At 49.6% G+C, this 18,622-nt stretch overlaps 1 protein-coding gene across 4 annotated transcripts in view; it reads right to left on the bottom strand.

Annotated features, from left to right (window-relative positions):
• The window catches only part of AP1B1 (adaptor related protein complex 1 beta 1 subunit), a 52,402-nt gene extending 34,017 nt beyond the window's left edge, over positions 1–18,385 (bottom strand). For 3 of the 4 annotated variants that reach the window (XM_018061021.1, XM_018061022.1, XM_018061023.1), the window contains exon 1: positions 18,226–18,379. The gene's annotated coding sequence lies outside the window, so the exon portion shown is untranslated. Of the gene's footprint in view, positions 1–18,225 lie in introns of all 4 variants that reach the window. The other variant, XM_018061024.1, reaches the window with a different exon arrangement.

Genomic DNA, 18,622 nt, shown 5'->3' with positions numbered 1-18,622 from the left:
CCACGAGAGGTACGCAGCTTAAAACATCTTAAAGATATAGAGCCTTTTCTAAAAAGCAAAAAATTATATTGGTGATGGGTTTCACTGTTGAGTCAATGACTGTTGCCGGGCCTCCATATTTTTTATCTTTTAGGCACCTGGAGGATATTAATCAATGTAATTGGGATATAGAAAAAGGAATATAGTAGTTTTGATGTTAGCAACACTAGACTTTTGAGTTAGTGAATTTCTCTTTGTTATAAATCACTGTACTCCTCTTTCCTTGTTATAAATTGTTGTGTCCTTGCTATATAAGAATGTAACCTTAATTAGTGCTTTTGGAGAGTGGCACCAGACTTTAGTAAGAGCAACACTTTTAAGGCAAATAAGTTTTCTGGTTGACAGACCCTTATCAGAAAAGGGCCATAAAATGCTAATAGGCCTCCTGGCCAGAAGATGATGTAAATCACCTAAGACTTGTGTATACAGCTAGGTATGCAGAGAGAAAGCCTGGTCTCGATAAGAGTCAGGGCTGCTGACACTGCATAATTTTGTATTATCCATTGATTTCTATGTACAACCAAAAGTATAAAAAGCTTTTCTGGACAATAAAGGATGGGCCAGTTCCTGGAAAGACTGGTTCCCCCGTGTCTTCTTTTCTTTCTTACTCTGTTTTCTAGCTGATTCCCATCTGGGGCATAGAGGCTAGCCGTATCTACTTATTTGCCCGGGCTTCTAAGACCCAAGCGAGAGGGAGCCCAAGGCGGGGCACCCTCCGCTATTCAAGCGGGTGCCTGTGGCCCTACGTAGACTGTTCAAGTCACTTATCTCGGGGCTTTATTGGCTTTCTATGTAAACCAAGGAATACAGCCTCTTTCTCTCCTCTATTCTCTTAACTGCAAACTCTTTCCTTATCTCTCTCTAAATCTATATATCTCTCTCGCCACGCCATCCCCACTTCGAATTACCCTGGATCCACTGAGGCTGGACCCCGGCAGGACACCTCCTAGCATAAAACTCATGGTATGAAGTGCTGGTCTATGGCAACAGGCAAGAGAGCACCAGGCCCTCTCGCTCATTCAGCATTTACTGAGCACCTACCACGGAACCTCGACAGTTCTTCTTGGTCAATATGTGAGAGACAAAAGAAGCCACAAAGGAGCCAAGTGCCCCGGGTACAGGACAGAGGCTTCTGGGGTTGTTCTAACATTTATTAAGAAGCTATCACTGGGGACTTCCCTGGTGGTCCAGTGGTTAAGGCTCTGCAGATCCAAGCAGGGGGCATGAGTCTGATCCCTGGTTGGGGGACTAACATCCCATAAGATGTGTTATGCAACAAAAAATAAAAAATAAAAAGCTATCATTTACTGAACTCCTATTAAAGCCAAGGGCTTTATACCCATTATCTCATTTAATCCTACCAATAAGGTAACTGCTTTTACCCCCTTTTACAGATGAGGAAGCCAAGGCTCAGAGATGTCAGGTAACTTGCCCAAGGTCACGTGGCTTGTAAGTGGCTGGACTGGGAGGCCATTTCAGGGCCCTTTGAGCTCAGCACCTGTGCTTTATGGATGTAGAATTCTCCTTCCCCCAGATGAGAGCAAGGACAAACCCTGACAGTGGCTTAGGGGCTTGGTCCAAAAATCCATGAGACTTTCAACCTCCAGGCCAACCTACAGTTTCACATGGTACAGAAAACCACACAACCCAAAAAACAGACATGTGAATGGGGAAAACTCACTCACTGTGTCCCTTCTATTGCTCAAACATGTAAACCATTAACACCTTCTTTCAATTCATTCTCCATGTGGGTGAGAAGAAGGTTACTGTTGAGATGGCTGTGAGAGTCAAGGATCATATCAAAAGTCCCTGTAAGCAAAGCCAACAATAGCTCCCCTCCAGCCCAGCTGTACTTTTCCAGTTTAAGCTTCTACTTATGGCAGGATGGCCATGGGGCTATACCCCAACTGAAATGCCCGAAGGTTTTGTTTCAGTAACCAACGGGGAACCAATACATGCTGTCTCGGGGCTGCCTTAGAGCCTTTGTGGATCCTGTTAGGATAAAGGAATAAAGGCTTTGCTGATAAAAGTATAAAGAAAAAGACTGAATTCCACATTCCTTTTGCTTTGTCAAGTTGAAAGAGATGACGGCACTTTTCTGAGGGAGCTGCGGGAAAGAGCAGACAACACAGCTGGTGCCTGCAGTCCTGGCAGCAGGAGCTGGGGCTACAGACAGGCCCACGCGCGCAGGACCCCAGCTGGCCTGGAACGCGGCCGCGTCCGTCCTCTGAGCGAGCACGGCCAGTGCTCAGGCGACTGCTGTTCAGTGGGATAGCCCAGGGAGCCTCGCTCCAACAACTATTGGGTAACTGTTTAAGCGTCCGTTTCCTACAGGAGTTGACGTACATTAAAAATAATTCCCTTCTGAGTATACAGAGAGCCATTTTCTCAGAGAAACCTCCCCAATCTAGAGGCTCTTTCTGGAGTGTTAAGAATGTGCAGGTAAAGGAGCCAATGGCGTGTCTGTCACGCAAGAAAAGCTGCCTGGCTTCCAAAGTCACAGGCGATGAGAACATCAGCAGAAGCATCCAGAACAGGAGTCCACCTTGTTTCCCAAGGTTCACGTCAGTCTAAGAAGAGGGAACAATGAAGGCAAGAGGGGTTAAAAGTCACAGGCCAGGAGGATCTCAGAAACCAAGGCACAAACGCCTCCAGTATCAAACCGAGAAGGAAGTCAGAGTGAACAAAGCAAAATCTACCTGAGGCGCCTCACTTCGGCGCAGCCCAGAAACGTGCTTCTCAGGCAGAGGCGGCTGTCGGGGCCGGCCCCTCATCCGCAGGCGCCACACAACATCCAGGGCCCTGGAATCCCTGACAGGTCTGTGGTGGACGCGAGCACCCAGGAGGAGGGAAGGGTGGGAGAGCTTCTCTTTGGAGGAATTAAAGAAGGCCGAAAGGTCGGCCAGTGAAGCTCTCGAAGATACGAGTCCTCTCACAGGTGCTAAGCAACTCCTCACAAACTTAAACCGCCTCCCCGCACATCGGCTGGCGCTGGCCGCCTCTTCCCTCCGCAGGATCTACTTCGCCTATCCGTCTGCAGAGGGCCCGGTGGGACGGGGGATGCAGAAACCGTATCCCTCTGAAGTCATTCCACATACAGGAAATTGAAGTGGAGGAGGAAGGGGAAGACGGGGAGAAATGAAAATGCTGTTGCAAAGCCGTCCCAGAGCTCCGATTAAAACCCCTCCCCTCACCGGGTAGGACCCCTGCGCCCTCCGCAGCTCTACTGAGGGTGGCGACCAGCTTGTGTCCTCTCACCGCAGGTGCCTCTAGGATGTTGGCACAAGAGAGATTTTTCATCCTCTCTGCAGGCCTGGAAAACAACCCCACGGTTCAGTCAGACTCTGAGCTCAGGGAAGGTTGGTGCTTTTCTTGGCCCCGCTCAGCCGTCGCCAGGCACCGCATCCCTAACGAATGCAGGCCACAGGGGCCAAGGCTCTGACCGTGCACGTGAGCCACGACTGAACACAAGCAGCCAATTTAGGCAAGAAAATGCTGAGGGTCTGGATTCCATCTTTGGAAGTGGCAAGGCGCATTAGAACAAGCAGCAACTGGAGGGACTTTCTGTTTCAGAGGCTGCTACGGCCAGTGTGATGAGTCACTTCTGCTAAGGATGCAGCGTTCTAGGCCGGGATAGCCCTCAATCTCAGCGTTTACAGGCCACGGGATGCCTCAGGGGGACGGCGCGGTCCAAACTCAAAGCAGGGCGCGCCTGGGAGGACTGCTCGCCCCCACCTCTGTCCTCCCTCCCACAGCCCTCAGAAGCTGACTTTGACGCCACAATCCCGGGGCCGGGTCCTGCTCATTTCACTTCTTTTTTTAAAATTCTACTGACAGGGCTGCTTCTCCTGCCACTGCGCTTAACGAAAGGGAAGGAGTAAGAAAGCCGCAAACACAGTGGCTTCCTCTTACATTTTCTAAACTATAAAGCAGCTCTTGGTGAGACTCACTGACCCGCTGGCCAGGAACAAAGACGTAATATAATTTAAGAGTGGAAAAAGGAAAGACTACCTAAGACTTTGAATTTTAACCAGTGGAGTTAGGGCTGGGTTTAAGAAAAAAAAGTCCTCAACACCTTTCAAATTTTTGAATCATCATCACAAATCTAAATGTAATTTTATGAACAGAGGATTAAAAATATCTTTCTGTATTTTAAGTTAGTACATTAAGGGACTTCAGTGGACCGCATTATGGGAATTCCCTGGTAGTCCAGCGGTTAAGACTTCAAGTTCCCAATGCAGTGGGCATGGATTCGATCCCTAGTCGGGGAACTGAGATCCCACTACTATGGCCAAAAAAAAATTTTTTAAGAAAATGTTGAATGTATTTCAACTTTTCCCCAAGGTCTCAAATTTACTAAGAGTAATTAACTGAGCTGTTAACTGGGGCTTCCATGGCGGCTCAGATGGTAAAGCATCTGCCTTCCTCTGCCTTTACAACACAGGAGACCCAGGTTCAATCCCTGGGTTGGAAAGACCCCCTGGAGAAGGAAATGGCAACCCACTCCAGGACTCTTGCCTAAAATATCCCATGGACAGAGGAGCCGGGTGGGCTACTGTCATGGGGTCACAAAGAGTCGGACACGACTGAGTGACTGCACACTAGAATTAACTGAGCTGAGGTTAACTTTAGTTGAAAGTGGCCAGTTTAAAAAATTACAACACTGGGTACAGAATCGGGGAATACTGTGCAATCATGAAAAAGTATGAGGCAGTGCTGCATACACCTGTGCACAATAATCTCTAAGCCAGTAAGCGCAAAAGAGCAAGATGAAAGACTATATGTAGTGTACTACAATTTCTATTAAAAATTAAAATATTAATAAAACAGAAATACGCAAGTGTTTGCAAATGCATGGACAATCCTTGAGGGTAAATAAGAAAAGTTGAGGGCTTCCCTGGTGGCTTGGTCATGAAGAATCCACCTGCAAATGCAGCGGGCACGGGTTTCATCCCTGCTCCAGGAAGACCCCATATGCTGAGAAGCAAGTAAGTCCATGTGCGGCAACTATTGAACCTGCGCTCCAGGGCCCACGAGCTGCAACCACTGAGCCCCAGTGTCTCAACTACTGAAGCCTGAGTATTCCAGAATCCATGCTCCACAACAGAAGACACTACGATGAGAAGTTCACGCGTCACAACTAGAGAGCAGCCCCCGCTCACTATAACTAGAGAAAAGCCTGCACGGCAATGAGGACCCAGGACGGCCAAAATAATACATAAACAGAATGTTTAAGGGACTAGGACCATCAATTACAAATAAAAAACAAAAGTTGACAGAGGTTTCCTCAAGAAAGAAAGCTGGATGAGCAAGAGACGGACCTTTCACTGCTTATCTTGTCTACCTTGGGAGTTTATGTCCTGTGCATGGATCGTCTCTTTTCAATATAATGCAGTTTAGAGAACTGCGTCTAATCCAAAGCGCTCCCCGCCCCCACCCCCCGCCAGGCTCCCCCTTCAGTCTGCCCCAGATGAGCCCCTCCAGAGCCTGATGGCAGAAGCCTGCTCGGCAGCTCGCTCAATCACCCTGCGCACTTCTCCATAGCCCTCCTCGTGGCTCTATTCAGGATCTGTCCTGTCTGATGCTGTCAACCCAGTGACCAGCATGATGTCTGGCACATTCCAGGAGTTCACCAAATGTCTGCAGGCAAAATGAAAAGACGGGTTCCCAGAGCAGCTAGAAAACCAAGGGGTCATAACAGATCAAAACAACAGGACCCCTTGATGAGCGCCAGACAGTGACGACTGGGTGAACCGGGAACATTAGGCTTTGCAGTCAACTTTCTGCAAACACAGCAAGACCGATCCAAAGCTGGGACGGCTGGCCAGGAACTCCAGCCTTACTGCCAGCAGCTGAGCGAGCCTGGGCAGATCCCCCACCTCCGGCCTCACTTTCTCCAGCTGTCAAGGGAGAGTTCAACCAGATCCCCGGCCTTTCAAGCTGCATCCCACCCCACCCCCCACCATCCCATTTGAAATTGTTTAAAATAAAAGTGGACCTGCTCTGGCTGAAGAGGGCCCAGAGCCTGGCTCGACCCACTATGCCCACTTCTTTCCCTCCTCACCAGGGGCCCTTCAGATACCCCACCGTTGCACAGAAAAGTTTGAAAACAAAGTTTAAATGACCAAGTCCCTCCGGCATCTCATGCTCTAGGATCCCCTGCTAGAGGAGAAACCCACTTCCTCACCAGTCTTCCTGGGCATCAAACAAGAGAAACGGAGCACAATCATTCATAGAACATGATAGAAAACGTTTCCAAGGCGACAAAAAGAAAACCACCTCAGAAGGCACCAGGGCCAGCAGGCCCTGTTCGGTCTTCAGTAGGAGGGAGAGCGCCAACAGGCCAAGCAGCTCCCCAGATGGCCGGCCAACAGCCAGGGAGAGGGCTGTCCTAGTTCCGGGCAATGATTCATGTCTGAGCAACTCCCGCTCTGCAGTCAGCCGAGAAGCGTGAAGCCGGCAGTGCCGCGCAACACACCGTCGGCGCCCAGGGACGGAGCCGGGAGGCAGAGTTGGCCAGTGCGCGCGGCAGAGAAGTTCAGGGAAGGAGACGGGAAAGAGCACCTGACGAGGCCTGAGCTGGCTGCAAGACCCACCTCTGAGTTCAAGGATATCTGGGCAGGGAAAACCGATCCCCAGAAGTCTGGGCTGCTGGCTTCCAGCTTCAGTGCCGAAACTGTCACTGTTACCTTGCCTGAGGAATGGCTTTCAGAAGCCTGCTCTGAGGCAAGTGTCGGCTGAAGGACAGTCAAGACTCAGCTAGGGGAGTGGACAGAAGGGGCTAGGGGAGTGCCACCATCTCTTGGAACACAAAAGCCAAACTTAAACTAAACCACATTTTGCTGTTTCAGTTCTGTCTCAAGGGCAGAAGTTGATTCATTTCATGATATCCCCCCACTCCTGCCATGCCACGTCAAGTCTGGACACAAACAACAAAGGTTTGGTAAACATCGTCTGTATTAAGTGGGGTAATGTTTGTATACAGGTGATGTGTACCAGAGACAACGATTCTACTCACCACCCGGTAATTCTACTCATCACTCCTCGCCCGTCTGACAGTCCCCTTTGCAGAAGGAAAAGACCCTCACAGGTGAGTACTAAAGTTCACATTGCTGACAGGGAGGCAGGGATGGCTACCTCGAAGATTAAAAGGTGAGTCAGCAGTAGAGAAACCAGATTTCAGACTCTCTCTCTGAGACGATGTGGTTACCAAGCTCAGATCGGCTCTTTCGAGCCGGCTCGATTGCTACGAGAAAGTAAGCTGTACTCTCCTTCGGGTTTGGAACAAGATTTGAAACACAGGTGGCAGTGGCTGCGGCAATGACAGCCATCTGTCATGTGGCGTGGGCCAGAAATGACACAGTTTTACGTGTAATCCTCACAGTGACCTGTGGAGAAGGTACCGATAATATCCCAAGTTTACAGATGGGAAACCACAGCCCAGAGGGGTCAAGGCATTTGTCTGGAGTCACACAGCTGGAAAATGGCAGCACCGACACTCTCTGCCCAAGCCCCATAATGAGGCCACGTGTGTCCCACCGTGTCCAGAGAGGCGAGGCCTCCTCTCTGACGAAGCCCTGGCAGAAACACACACACTCCAGGCTAAATGGTACGTGAAGTATGTTGCCACACATCCCTGCCGAGTCCCTCGAAGGTTGAATTACAGGTTGTTTTAGGGCCAGCCCATCCAGCTGGCCCTAAACGTCGAGTTTGGTAATGTGCCCAGCAAAAGCCCGTCTGGGTGAGCTCACTGAGTTACGGGCCTCCTGGGATCTGGATGAAAACTGATTAGTCAAAGTCAATCTTCTGAGACCCACTAGCAACTGTAGTCTCAAAATGAAAAGGAACTGCAGGCTGGCAAATGGCATACGCAGCGGTGCTATCAGCTGAGTCTCCAGGACTGAATTCTAGCAACAAGGGCTGGTTCTCAACGAACCTCCAAGCAAATAGCAATGCACGGAAAAATCTGCTACCAAGTAAAAGAAAAGTTCCTTAAACACAAAATAATAGGGGTTTCTTCTAAACAGTCTTTAAATTAATGAGGATGAGAAGACAGGATCAGAGACTACAGAACTAGGCTCCCAAGACCTTGGTTTTCTGGCCTGTACATTGGGAACACTTTCCGAAAATCTGTCTCATTTTGGATACGGCCTGGGGCTGTGCCCCACAGAGGAGTGAGCGCGCGTGCACACACACACACACACACACACACACACACACACACACAGCAGACAAAGCCGTCTTCCCCTTCCGGCTCTTTCAGGTTCCAAGGGCAGCGGACAGACTTCAGGGGAACAGCCAAGAAACCATGCCCTCCAGATAACACCCACCAAGGCTCAGACTTTGAAATGGGTGGGGCCTCAAAGGAAGTCCTCTTGGATTGACAGGGGCTTGGCGGGACTTGAAAAGATGTATCAGATTTGGAAAGGGAGGGATGAAGGTGATATGGAGAAGACCCACAAGATGCCAGTGATACAAAGAGTGACTGAGAATCACTAAACTAACAGGATGGCGCAGGAGCGGCCGAGAGGAGCAACCCCACGCACAAGGTCAGGGGCGGCGGCCAAGAGGGGCAACCCCACGTCCAAGGAGTGGCAGCTACGGGGCGCAGAGGAGGGTTGAGAGGAGCTACTCCACGTTCAAGGTCAGGAGGGGTGGCCATGAGGAGACACCCCTCGTCCAAGCTAAGGAGCAGCGGCTACGCTTTGCTAGCGCAGCCGTGAACAGATACCCCACGTCCAAGGTAAGAGAAACCCAAGTAAGATGGTAGTGTTGCGAGAGGGCATCAGAGGGGCAGACACACAAACCATAATCACAGAAAACTAGTCAGTCTAATCACACTAGGACCACAGCCTTGTCTAACTCAATGAAACTAAGCCATGCTGTGTGGGGCCACCCAAGACGGGCAGGTCATGGTGGAGAGGTCTGACAGAATGTGGTCCACTGGAGAAGGGAATGGCAAACCACTTCAGTATTCTTGCCTTTAGAACCCCATGAACAGTATGAAAAGGCAAAATGATAGGATACTGAAAGAGGAACTCGCCAGGTCGGTAGGTGCCCAATATGCTACTGGAGATCAGTGGAGAAATAACTCCAGAAAGAATGAAGGGATGGAGCCAAAGCAAAAACAATACCCAGCTGTCGATGTGACTGGTGATAGAAGCAAGGTCCGATGCTGTAAAGAGCAATATTGCAGAGGAACCTGGAATGTTAGGTCCATGAATCAAGGCAAATTAGAAGTGGTCAAACAGGAGATGGTAAGAGTGAACGCTGACATTCTAGGAATCAGCGAACTAAAATGGACTGGAATGGGTGAATTTAACTCAGATGACCATTATATCTACTACTGCGGGCAGGAATCCCTCAGAAGAAATGGAGTAGCCATCATGGTCAACAAAAGAGTCCAAAATGCAGTACTTGGATGCAGTCTCAAAGACGACAGAATGATCTCTGTTCGTTTCCAAGGCAAACCATTCAATATCACAGTTATCCAAGTCTATGCCCCAACCAGTAACGCTGAAGAAGCTGAAGTTGAACAGTTCTATGAAGACCTACAAGACCTTTTAGAACTAACACCCAAAAAAGATGTCCTTTTCATTATAGGGGACTGGATGCAAAAGTAGGAAGTCAAGAAACACCTGGAGTAACAGGCAAATTTGGCCTTGGAATACGGAATGAAGCAGGGCAAAGACTAATAAGAGTTTGGCCAAGAAAATGCACTGGTCATAGCAAATACCCTCTTCCAACAACACAAGAGAAGACTCTGCACATGGACATCACCAGATGGTCAACACCGAAATCAGATAGATTATATTCTTTGCAGCCAAAGATGGAGAAGCTCTATACAGTCAGCAAAAACAAGACCAGAAGCTGACTGTGGCTCAGATCATGAACTCCTTATTACCAAATTCAGACTGAAATTGAAGAAAGTAGGGAAAACCACTAGACCATTCAGGTATGACCTAAATCAAATCCCTTATGATTATACAGTGGAAGTTGAAATAGATTTAAGGGACTAGATCTGATAGATAGAGTGCCTGATGAACTATGGGCAGAGGTTCGTGACACTGTACAGGAGATAGGGATCAAGACCATCCCCATGGAAAATAAAAGCAAAAAAGCAAAATGGCTGTCTGGGGAGGCCTTAAAAATAGCTGTGAAAAGAAGAGAAGTGAAAAGTAAAGGAGAAAAGGAAAGATATACCCATTTGAAAGCAGAGTTCCAAAGAATAGCAAGGAGAGATAAGAAAGCCTTCCTCAGAGATCAGTGCAAAGAAATAGAGGAAAACAACAGAATGGGAAAGACTAGAGATCTCTTCAAGAAAATTAGAGATACCAAGGGAACATTTCATGCAAAGATGGGCTTGATAAAGGACAGAAATGGTATGGTCCTAACAGAAGCAGAAGATATTAAGAAGAGATGGCAAGAATGCACAGAAGAACTGTACAAAAAAGATCTTCATGACCAAGATAATCATGATGGTGTGATCACTCACCTAGAGCCAGACATATTGGAATGTGAAGTCAAGTGGGCCTTAGAAATTATCACTACGAACAAAGCTAGTGGAGGTGATGGAATTCCAGTTGAGCTGTTTCAAATCCTGAAAGATGATGCTGTGAAAGTGCTGCACCCAATATGCCAGCAAATTTGGAAAACTCAGCAGTGGCCACAGGACTCGAAAAGGTCAGTTTTCATTCCAATTCCAAAGAAAGGCAATGCCAAAGAATGCTCAAACTACCGCACAATTGCACTCATCTCACATACTAGTAAAGTAACGCTCAAAATTCTCCAAGCCAGACTTCAGCAATACGTGAACCGTGAACTCCCTGATGTTCAAGCTGGTTTTAGAAAAGGCAGATGAACCAGAGATCAAATTGCCAACATCCGCTGGATTATGGTAAAAGCAAGAGAGTTCCAGGAAAACATCTATTTCTGCTTTATCGACTATGCCAAAGCCTTTGACTGTGTGGATCACAATACACTGTGGAAAATTCTGACAGAGTTGGGAATACCAGACCACCTGACCTGCCTCTTGAGAAATCTGTATGCAGGTCAGAAAGCAACAGTTAGAACTGAACATGGAACAACAGACTGGTTCCAAATAGGAAAAGGAGTGCGTCAAGGCTGTATATTGTCACCCTGCTTATTTAACTTACATGCAGAGTACATCATGAGAAACGCTGGGCTGGAAGAAGCACAACCTAGAATCAAGATTGCTGGGAGAAATATCATTAACCTCAGATATGCAGATGACACCACCCTTATGGCAGAAAGTGAAGAGGAACTAAAAAGCCTCTTGATGAAAGTGAAATTGGTAAGTGAAAAAGTTGGCTTAAAGCTCAACATTCAGAAAACGAAGAGCATGGCATCTAGTTCCATCACTTCATGGGAAATAGATGGAGAAACAGTGGAAACAGTGGCAGACTTTATTTTTGGGGGCTCCAAAATCACTGCAGATGGTGACTGCAGCCATGAAATTAAAAGACGCTTACTCCTTGGAAGAAAAGTTATGACCAACCTAGACAGCATACTGAAAAGCAGAGATATTACTTTGCCGACTAAGGTCCGTCTAGTCAAGGCTATGGTTTTTCCAGTGGTCATGTATGGATGTGAGAGTTGGACAGTAAAGAAAGCTGAGCGCCGAAGAATTGATGCATTTGAACTGTGGTGTTGGAAAAGACTCTTGAGAGTCCCTTGGACTGCAAGGAGATCCAACCAGTCCATTCTGAAGGAGATCAGCCCTGGGATTTCTTTGGAAGGAATGATGCTAAAGCTGAAACTCCAGTACTTTGGCCACCTCATGTGAAGAGTTGACTCATTGGAAAAGACTCTGATGCTGGGAGGGACTGAGGGCAGGAGGAGAAGGGGACGACAGAGGATGAGATGGCTGGCTGGCATCATTGACTTGATGGACGTGAGTCTGAGTGAACTCCGGGAGTTGGTAATGGACAGGGAGGCCTGGTGTGCTGCGATTCATGGGGTCGCAAAGAGTCAGACACGACTGAGCGACTTGAAACTAACACAAACACTGGCTGGGACAGGGGCTCTATGCTAATTTTTGGCCCCTGTCATTTAATTCTCCAGTGGCCCATTTAAACAGGAGGAGCAGAGATGCTGACAGAGGAGTGACATATCCAGGGCCAAAACAAGTGCACGTGCTTAGGAGGCTGAAGGCCAGGTCTCGGCAGGGAAAGGAGCAGATGAGGCTGGGCAGGAAAGGACGAGGTTCAAAGATAGTAGCCTTGGATGCCAGGGTGAGCTGGGCCTGCCAGCAGATGTGGTGATCTCATCAAATGCCAGGTCCCATGCTCACAGGCACTGGGCGCCACCGAGCATACCCTCCTCCATGAAACACTCTCTTCTCTGGGTTCGAGGATGCCATGCTCTCTGCTCTCCCTCCTACCTCAGTCTAGCCTTTGTTATAGAAACATATGTATATTATCTCTTTCTCCCCCCATAATGAAATTCCGTAAGGACAAGGACTGTGTCCACTCTGGTCCCTGCTATGTCCCTAGCCCCTGGACGGGCGCGGGACAAGCAGGAGGTGCTCAGTCAGTGCAAATGACTAGGGCTCACTTCTCTTGCGGAAATTTCACGTAAGCCACCTCAGCTAAAGAACACCCTCCCAGTGTTCGTTTCATGGGGTATGCCACGGTCGGAGCTCCATCTGTTCTGGGTGTCAAGCTATTTGGACAAAATTGAAATTGAGACTGCTAAACACCCTGGTTCATTTTCAGCCACTAGATGGAAGGTAAATAAATATACAATAAGAGAGAGAAGAAAGGGCAAAGGATAGAAGACCAGGTCGCAGCATCTCCAACGGGAGAAATCCTCAGGCCACGTCTCTCAGATCACCATCCCCTGCCCTGGGCACCAGCTCAGAGCGTGACCAGAGCTGCAGGAAGCGGGGGTACAAACACTGGGGCACGTGGGCGGAGGGGGCCCTGACACATGCTATGATGAGAGCTCAGGGAGGCCCTCCCCTCCACCTGAAACCCTCCTGGCCCACGGGCCTTCTTCCTGGTTCCTCTAGTTGCCAAGCTCTTCACTGCCTTCTACTTGCTGATCCTTCTCCTGGATTAGACTCATCCTTCAAATCTCAGCTTAGGTGACGTCACTTCAAAGACGCCACCCCTGCGCGCACTAAGCAGGTGTTTTTCTGTCCTCGTAGCCCAGTGCTCCTGTTCACACATGCACTGAGACACACACAGGTCTAAATGCTGGGGATGAAGCAGTGAATTAAACAGACAAAAACCCTTCCCCTCATAGAGATTACATCCTAACAGCAGACTGGAGCAATAGGCAAGATAAATGACTAATATACATATAGGATCTCAGACAGTGAAAAATGCTGTGGAGAAAAGGAAAACGGGGTCAGGCGGTGTCGGGGAGGGGGAGTGCGAGGTTGAGATTTAACCAGGGTGGCCACAAAAGGCCTCCTCGAGAAGGTGACAGGTGATACTGCCTGGGGAAGAGCCTTCCAGGCACAGAAAATAATGCAAAGGTGGGAGTGTGCCCGGCCTGTTTGAGGAATGGCAGGGAGGCAGTACAGCCTGAACAGTGGGCTATGAGGGAGCAGCGGGTCATGAGCTCAGGGGAGGATGGATGGGGCCTTACAGGTCAAGGTCAGAACTCGGACTCTTACTCTGAATGAGCCGAGTCCCTAGAGGGTTTTACACAAGAGTCCTGAGGTCTGGCTTATGCTTTAACCAGAGCAAGCAGCTGGGCCTGTTTCCCTCGTGAATTGCCCATTGTAATTATTACATCTGTTCTCTATTTCTTCTTGGTCTCTCCCCCATTGCAATGTGGTAAACAACCCAAGGGCAGAAACCGTGTGGCTTGTTTACCTGTCATCACGTTCAGCCCAGTGCCAAGCACACAGCAGGGCTCAACAAATACTGAATGAATGAGTGAATGTGAAGACATACAAAGGCTCTGACCTCTGTCTCAACACCCAGCCACCCAGTCCTTAGAGATCAGAGAGTGAAAACTGCAGAGACAGACTCCTCTTATCCCTGGCTATAACGAAATTTTGTCTTTCTACTCTGAATAAGCTTAGGACCCTAAAAGCTATTAGGGTGTGATAAAAAGTATGTGCCACCCAAGTCGAGTACTCTACAGAGCTCAGCTGTAACAAATGTTTTCAGTGCTGAAAACCAATACTGAAGGCTTGGTTTTCAAGCTTTCAAGACCTGACTTCCAAATCTACCAGCTTATGGCTCAAGTCCACAGAGGAGACGGAGGATCAGCGACCAAGACGTCCTGCTGATGAACTCTGGGACTCTGCAGTCAACCAGCCACACTGTTACTCTAACTAGAGAAGGCCTCCCAACCTTAGGGAGACTCTCTTAGTAGAGGTCAGAGGTCAAGCCCAACGCTAAAGAACCCAAAAAGCATGAGGCTTGGGAGAACCACAGGCAAGCCCTCCCTCAGCTCTATTAAAAGCAGGAGATGATTCAAGAACAAGGGGTTGGGAAAGGAAAGGTGGCCCCAGCAGGTACAACCCAGGCACTCGAGAGGGCTGCACAGCCTAACAGGCACAACCAAACCACTGCTCATGAGAATTACTATGTCACACACTTAAGGGGCAAGTGAGGCGAAGGCAAGTACATACGCACAAAGCCCTCAACGGCATCCAGCCCACCAAGAGCTGGATGGACAGTAGCCACTTTTATTCCTACACAGGGAGAGCCCTTACCACTGGCTCCTCCCTGCTGCTCCCCAGCCCCCAGGCCTCTGGAGGCCCTGGAGCACTCTGGTAGCCAGGAGCAGTTGGAGACCAGTTGATCCCACCACAGGGCGGATTTCCCCCGACCCTCCTGGGGTGATATGAGGAAGGATGGGAGATCATCTGGGAAGTGCTTTGAGTTCCCCAGGAATCCTAAAAGTTCAGTGCAATATCCACTTACTCACTCATTTACTGAGCACCTACTATGCACCAGATATTTCACCAGGTGCTGGAGACACAGACAAGTCCTATCCAAGGATTAAGAGCTGCTCACTTGGAAGACAGCCAAGTACACAGACAATGACAACACACTGTGACCAAGGCCTCAAGACGTCCAGCTCAGGCTTGCAGGTGGTTGGGGTTGGGGAGCAGATCAGAGGGGGAGCACCAAGCAGTGGTCTGGGAAAAGGCGCATGCGCCACAGGAGCCTGCGCTCAGGAGGCGGGGCCAGCGCAGAGCAGAGACACACAGGCCAGCAGCTGGCCTGGCGGGAGCCCAGAGCAGCTGCCTCTGCCTGCACTCAGAGAGAGGCTGGAGTGGGCAGCTGGAGAGACGAGGCAGGAGAGCCCAGCGGGGCTAGAGCTCAGAAGGCCGTGCAGGCCAGGCCAAGAAATGCGAGCTTCAGCCAAGAGCAAGGAGGGTCCACGGATGGACACTCAAGTAGAACTGTTTAAAAAATATGTATTTATTCAGTCGTACTGGGTCTCAGCTGCAGCACATGGGATCCTTTGTTGCGACCCACGGACTCTCTAGTTGTGGAGTGTGGGCTTGGTTGCTCTGCGGCATGTGGGATCTTAGTTCCCTGACCAGGGATCGAACCCAAGTCCCCTGCATTGCAAGGCAAATTCGTGACCACTAGGCAACCAGGGAAGTCCCTTCAAGTAGAATTATTTTTAAAAGATTCCCCACTTGCCTAATTAATATTTTTTCTCTGGAGCTGTTCATCCCTCTCTGTGTGGAGAGAAAAAGAACACAAAAACCATTCCTGGGCTGTCAAAATTTATCAGTGATCTATCTTAGGCAAAAAGACCTATTCAGAAAAAGAAATACCTACAAGTAACAGAAGCCCCTTTGATTTCTGGAAACACATTGGAGCTCAAAACTCATAACCAAGGCATGCTGGCTCACCATTACACTTTGGTGCCAAGAATGGGGGTTTTCGGGAAGTAAGCAAGCAAGTCATGCAACAGCTTCAAGGATAACTAGAGAAAGATGAAAGTCCAAGCCCAGAGCTAGCAGGATCAACAGACTGAACTTGTTCTGAAACACTTTAAGGAAGTGAAACAAGAAGGATGGGAGAAGTCCTGTGTACACAAAGGTCTCTGCAGAGAGAAGTAACACCCCCAAAACCAGGCTCCCAGGAAACATCAACTGCCTAGGGTCAAGGCACTCACCACAACAGACTCTGCACAAAGTCCTTGTCCAGCTTCCACACGAGTCACTGCTGAGGGGGAGGTGAAGGTGGTGGTATTATTGTAGAGCTGAGGTATAGGTGGCTCTGGGTCACACTACCAAGAAGCTGCTGATCTGGGGGGAGAATCAACGGCTGACAGATGGGGGGACAAGGAAGGCTCTTTCCACCACACCACTGAGCTCTTCAAGTCACTCAGGTGAAGCCTCTACTCAAACTACACTCAACAGTTAAACTTTATACAAAGTCTGAGGGACCTGAGTCTTTGAACACTAGTGAAGCCACTCTTCATGAAGCTGCCCTGAGGGGTTGAAGGAGCCTGGTGGGCTCAACTCAGGACAGGGAGCCAGACACTCTGAGCGCTGCTCCCATCTGTGACGAGTCACTTCATCTCAAATCCTCCCTTGGAAGGATGGGGATCAGGTGACAATATTAAGTTTCTGTGAATTCAGTGGAACTAGGAAAACAGACAGTGGAGTTTAAAAACAGGTACTGCACAGTAATATTTATACCTCAGCTTTCTTTATAAGTGCGTGGAAATCCTCACAGGTTCATTAAGGCTTGTAAAACCCAGGAGTGTGTAGGAAGTCAGCAGGTCTGTGCTGCTATCAGGGAAACTGAAGCAGAACTGCAGCAAGTGAATGTCTGCAACCGAGTAAAGCTCAGACTCACAAGACCTAATCCTCTGGCGATGAAACCACCTCACTGTCTCCCAGGCAAGATGTGTGTTCTCCAGTCAAGAAGGCATGGGACCTGCACTTTTCTCAGACTCAGGTCCTTGCCTTGGGAATGCTCTTCAAGAACCTAGGGCCAAAAGATACCGTAGGGGTCATGTGGTTCCTCCCCTTACTTGAAAAAGAATGCAGCTTGACCACTCTCAAGAGAGGTGCAGCATATTCTTAAATTCATTGCATGGCTAGACTGTTTTATGTCTCGCAGTTCTCAACAGTTGGGAAAAACGTCCCTTCTCGCCCTGAACAGAAATCAGTTATAGCAATGGCCTGCAAGACCATTTCATCCTAAAGAAAGGGAATCAAATGCTCCTTAGGAAGGTAGATGAGAAGAAAGCAAGCTACATCTCTAAATGCTATTGTTCAGTCGCTCAGTCATGTCCAACTCTGCGACCCCATGGACTGCAGCCCACCAGGCTCCGCTGTCCATGGGATTCTCCAGGCAAGAATACTGGAGTGGGTTGCCATTTCCTTCTCCAGGGAAATATATCTTTATATAGATGCAAATAAATTTAATGGCGGCTAAAGATATTAAACAGCCCCTAAATGCCAACCTTGCTTCAGTCTCAGCACGCTGCAGGTCCCTGCGAGCCCAGGTAGGAACCCTGGCAGTCATCCATACTACTCGATTGACCTTACAGGTGTGATTTAACTTTTCTGTGCCTCAGTTTCCTCGTGGATAAAATGGGGATAATAATAGTAGCTACCTCACCAAGACTGCTGGGAAGTTTAAATGCGGCATTCTAAGCACGGTGCCTGCACACAGCTCAATAACCAGCAGCTAGCATTCCCATCAGTAGTTCTGGCGTTATTACAGGGGTCCCCAGTTACCTCGTCTGTGAGGCGCCTACGGACAGACCAATCCTCTGTTTAACCCCACCCTAGAGGCGGTGGCGCCAGGCCGTTTCATATTTTTTTTTCTGTTTTTGAACCTTGGCAAAGAGATAAGGCCCTTAACGACAAGGAGGCCTCAGGACAGCCACGGCGCTGAGTGTGCAGGGGGAACCAAGACCCGAAGAGAAGTTTCCTGTCAGGCCAGGCGCAAGCTCCCCTGGGCCTAAGTCTAGGAGTCTCTACGGGAGGGCGCCCCGGCAGGGACTGCGGACCTGGGACGGCTGGCGTGCACGCCGGCGGCCAAGGGGGCGCGAATGAATGAACCCGCAGCCCTTCTGCCTCCTCCCGTCCTGGGAAGCCACCCTAGACCCTCCAGCGCCCTGTCCTCTCCGTGACCTTTGACCCCAGAAATCCCTCACCTCAGACTCCCGACTCCCCGCCCCACTTCTTCTCTGGCCTCGCCAGGCTCCCCGCTTCCTCACCCGCAGGTCCGAAAGGCTCCTGACGCCACGGCGCGGCTCGACGCGACAGGAAAATGTCCGCGGCCTTGTCCTCCCGCTCTCCCGGTGCGCCCGCGCCGCCGGACGCTGGGAGCCCCGCGGCTGTCACCTGCCAGGCGGAAGTGAGCTGCCCGCGCGCGGGCACTTCCGGTGGACGCACAGGCTGGGGGCGGGGTCAAGGGTACAACCCGGGCGGGGGCGGTGGCAGCGAGGCGGGGCCAGGGGGCGGGGCGTCGGAGTTAACTCCGCCCTCGACACGTTGCTGCTCCGCCAAGCAAAAACTACGAGATGGTTAGATGGCATCACCGACTCAATGGACATGAGTTTGAGTAAACTCCGGGAGTTGGTGATGGACAGGGAGGCCTGGCGTGCTGCAGTC

Source organism: Capra hircus, chromosome 17 (genome assembly GCF_001704415.2).
Source record: "Capra hircus breed San Clemente chromosome 17, ASM170441v1, whole genome shotgun sequence".
NCBI lineage: Eukaryota > Metazoa > Chordata > Mammalia > Artiodactyla > Bovidae > Capra > Capra hircus.
The sequence above is the reverse complement of the archived record's forward strand: the minus strand, read 5'-3'. Positions and strand labels throughout refer to the sequence as shown.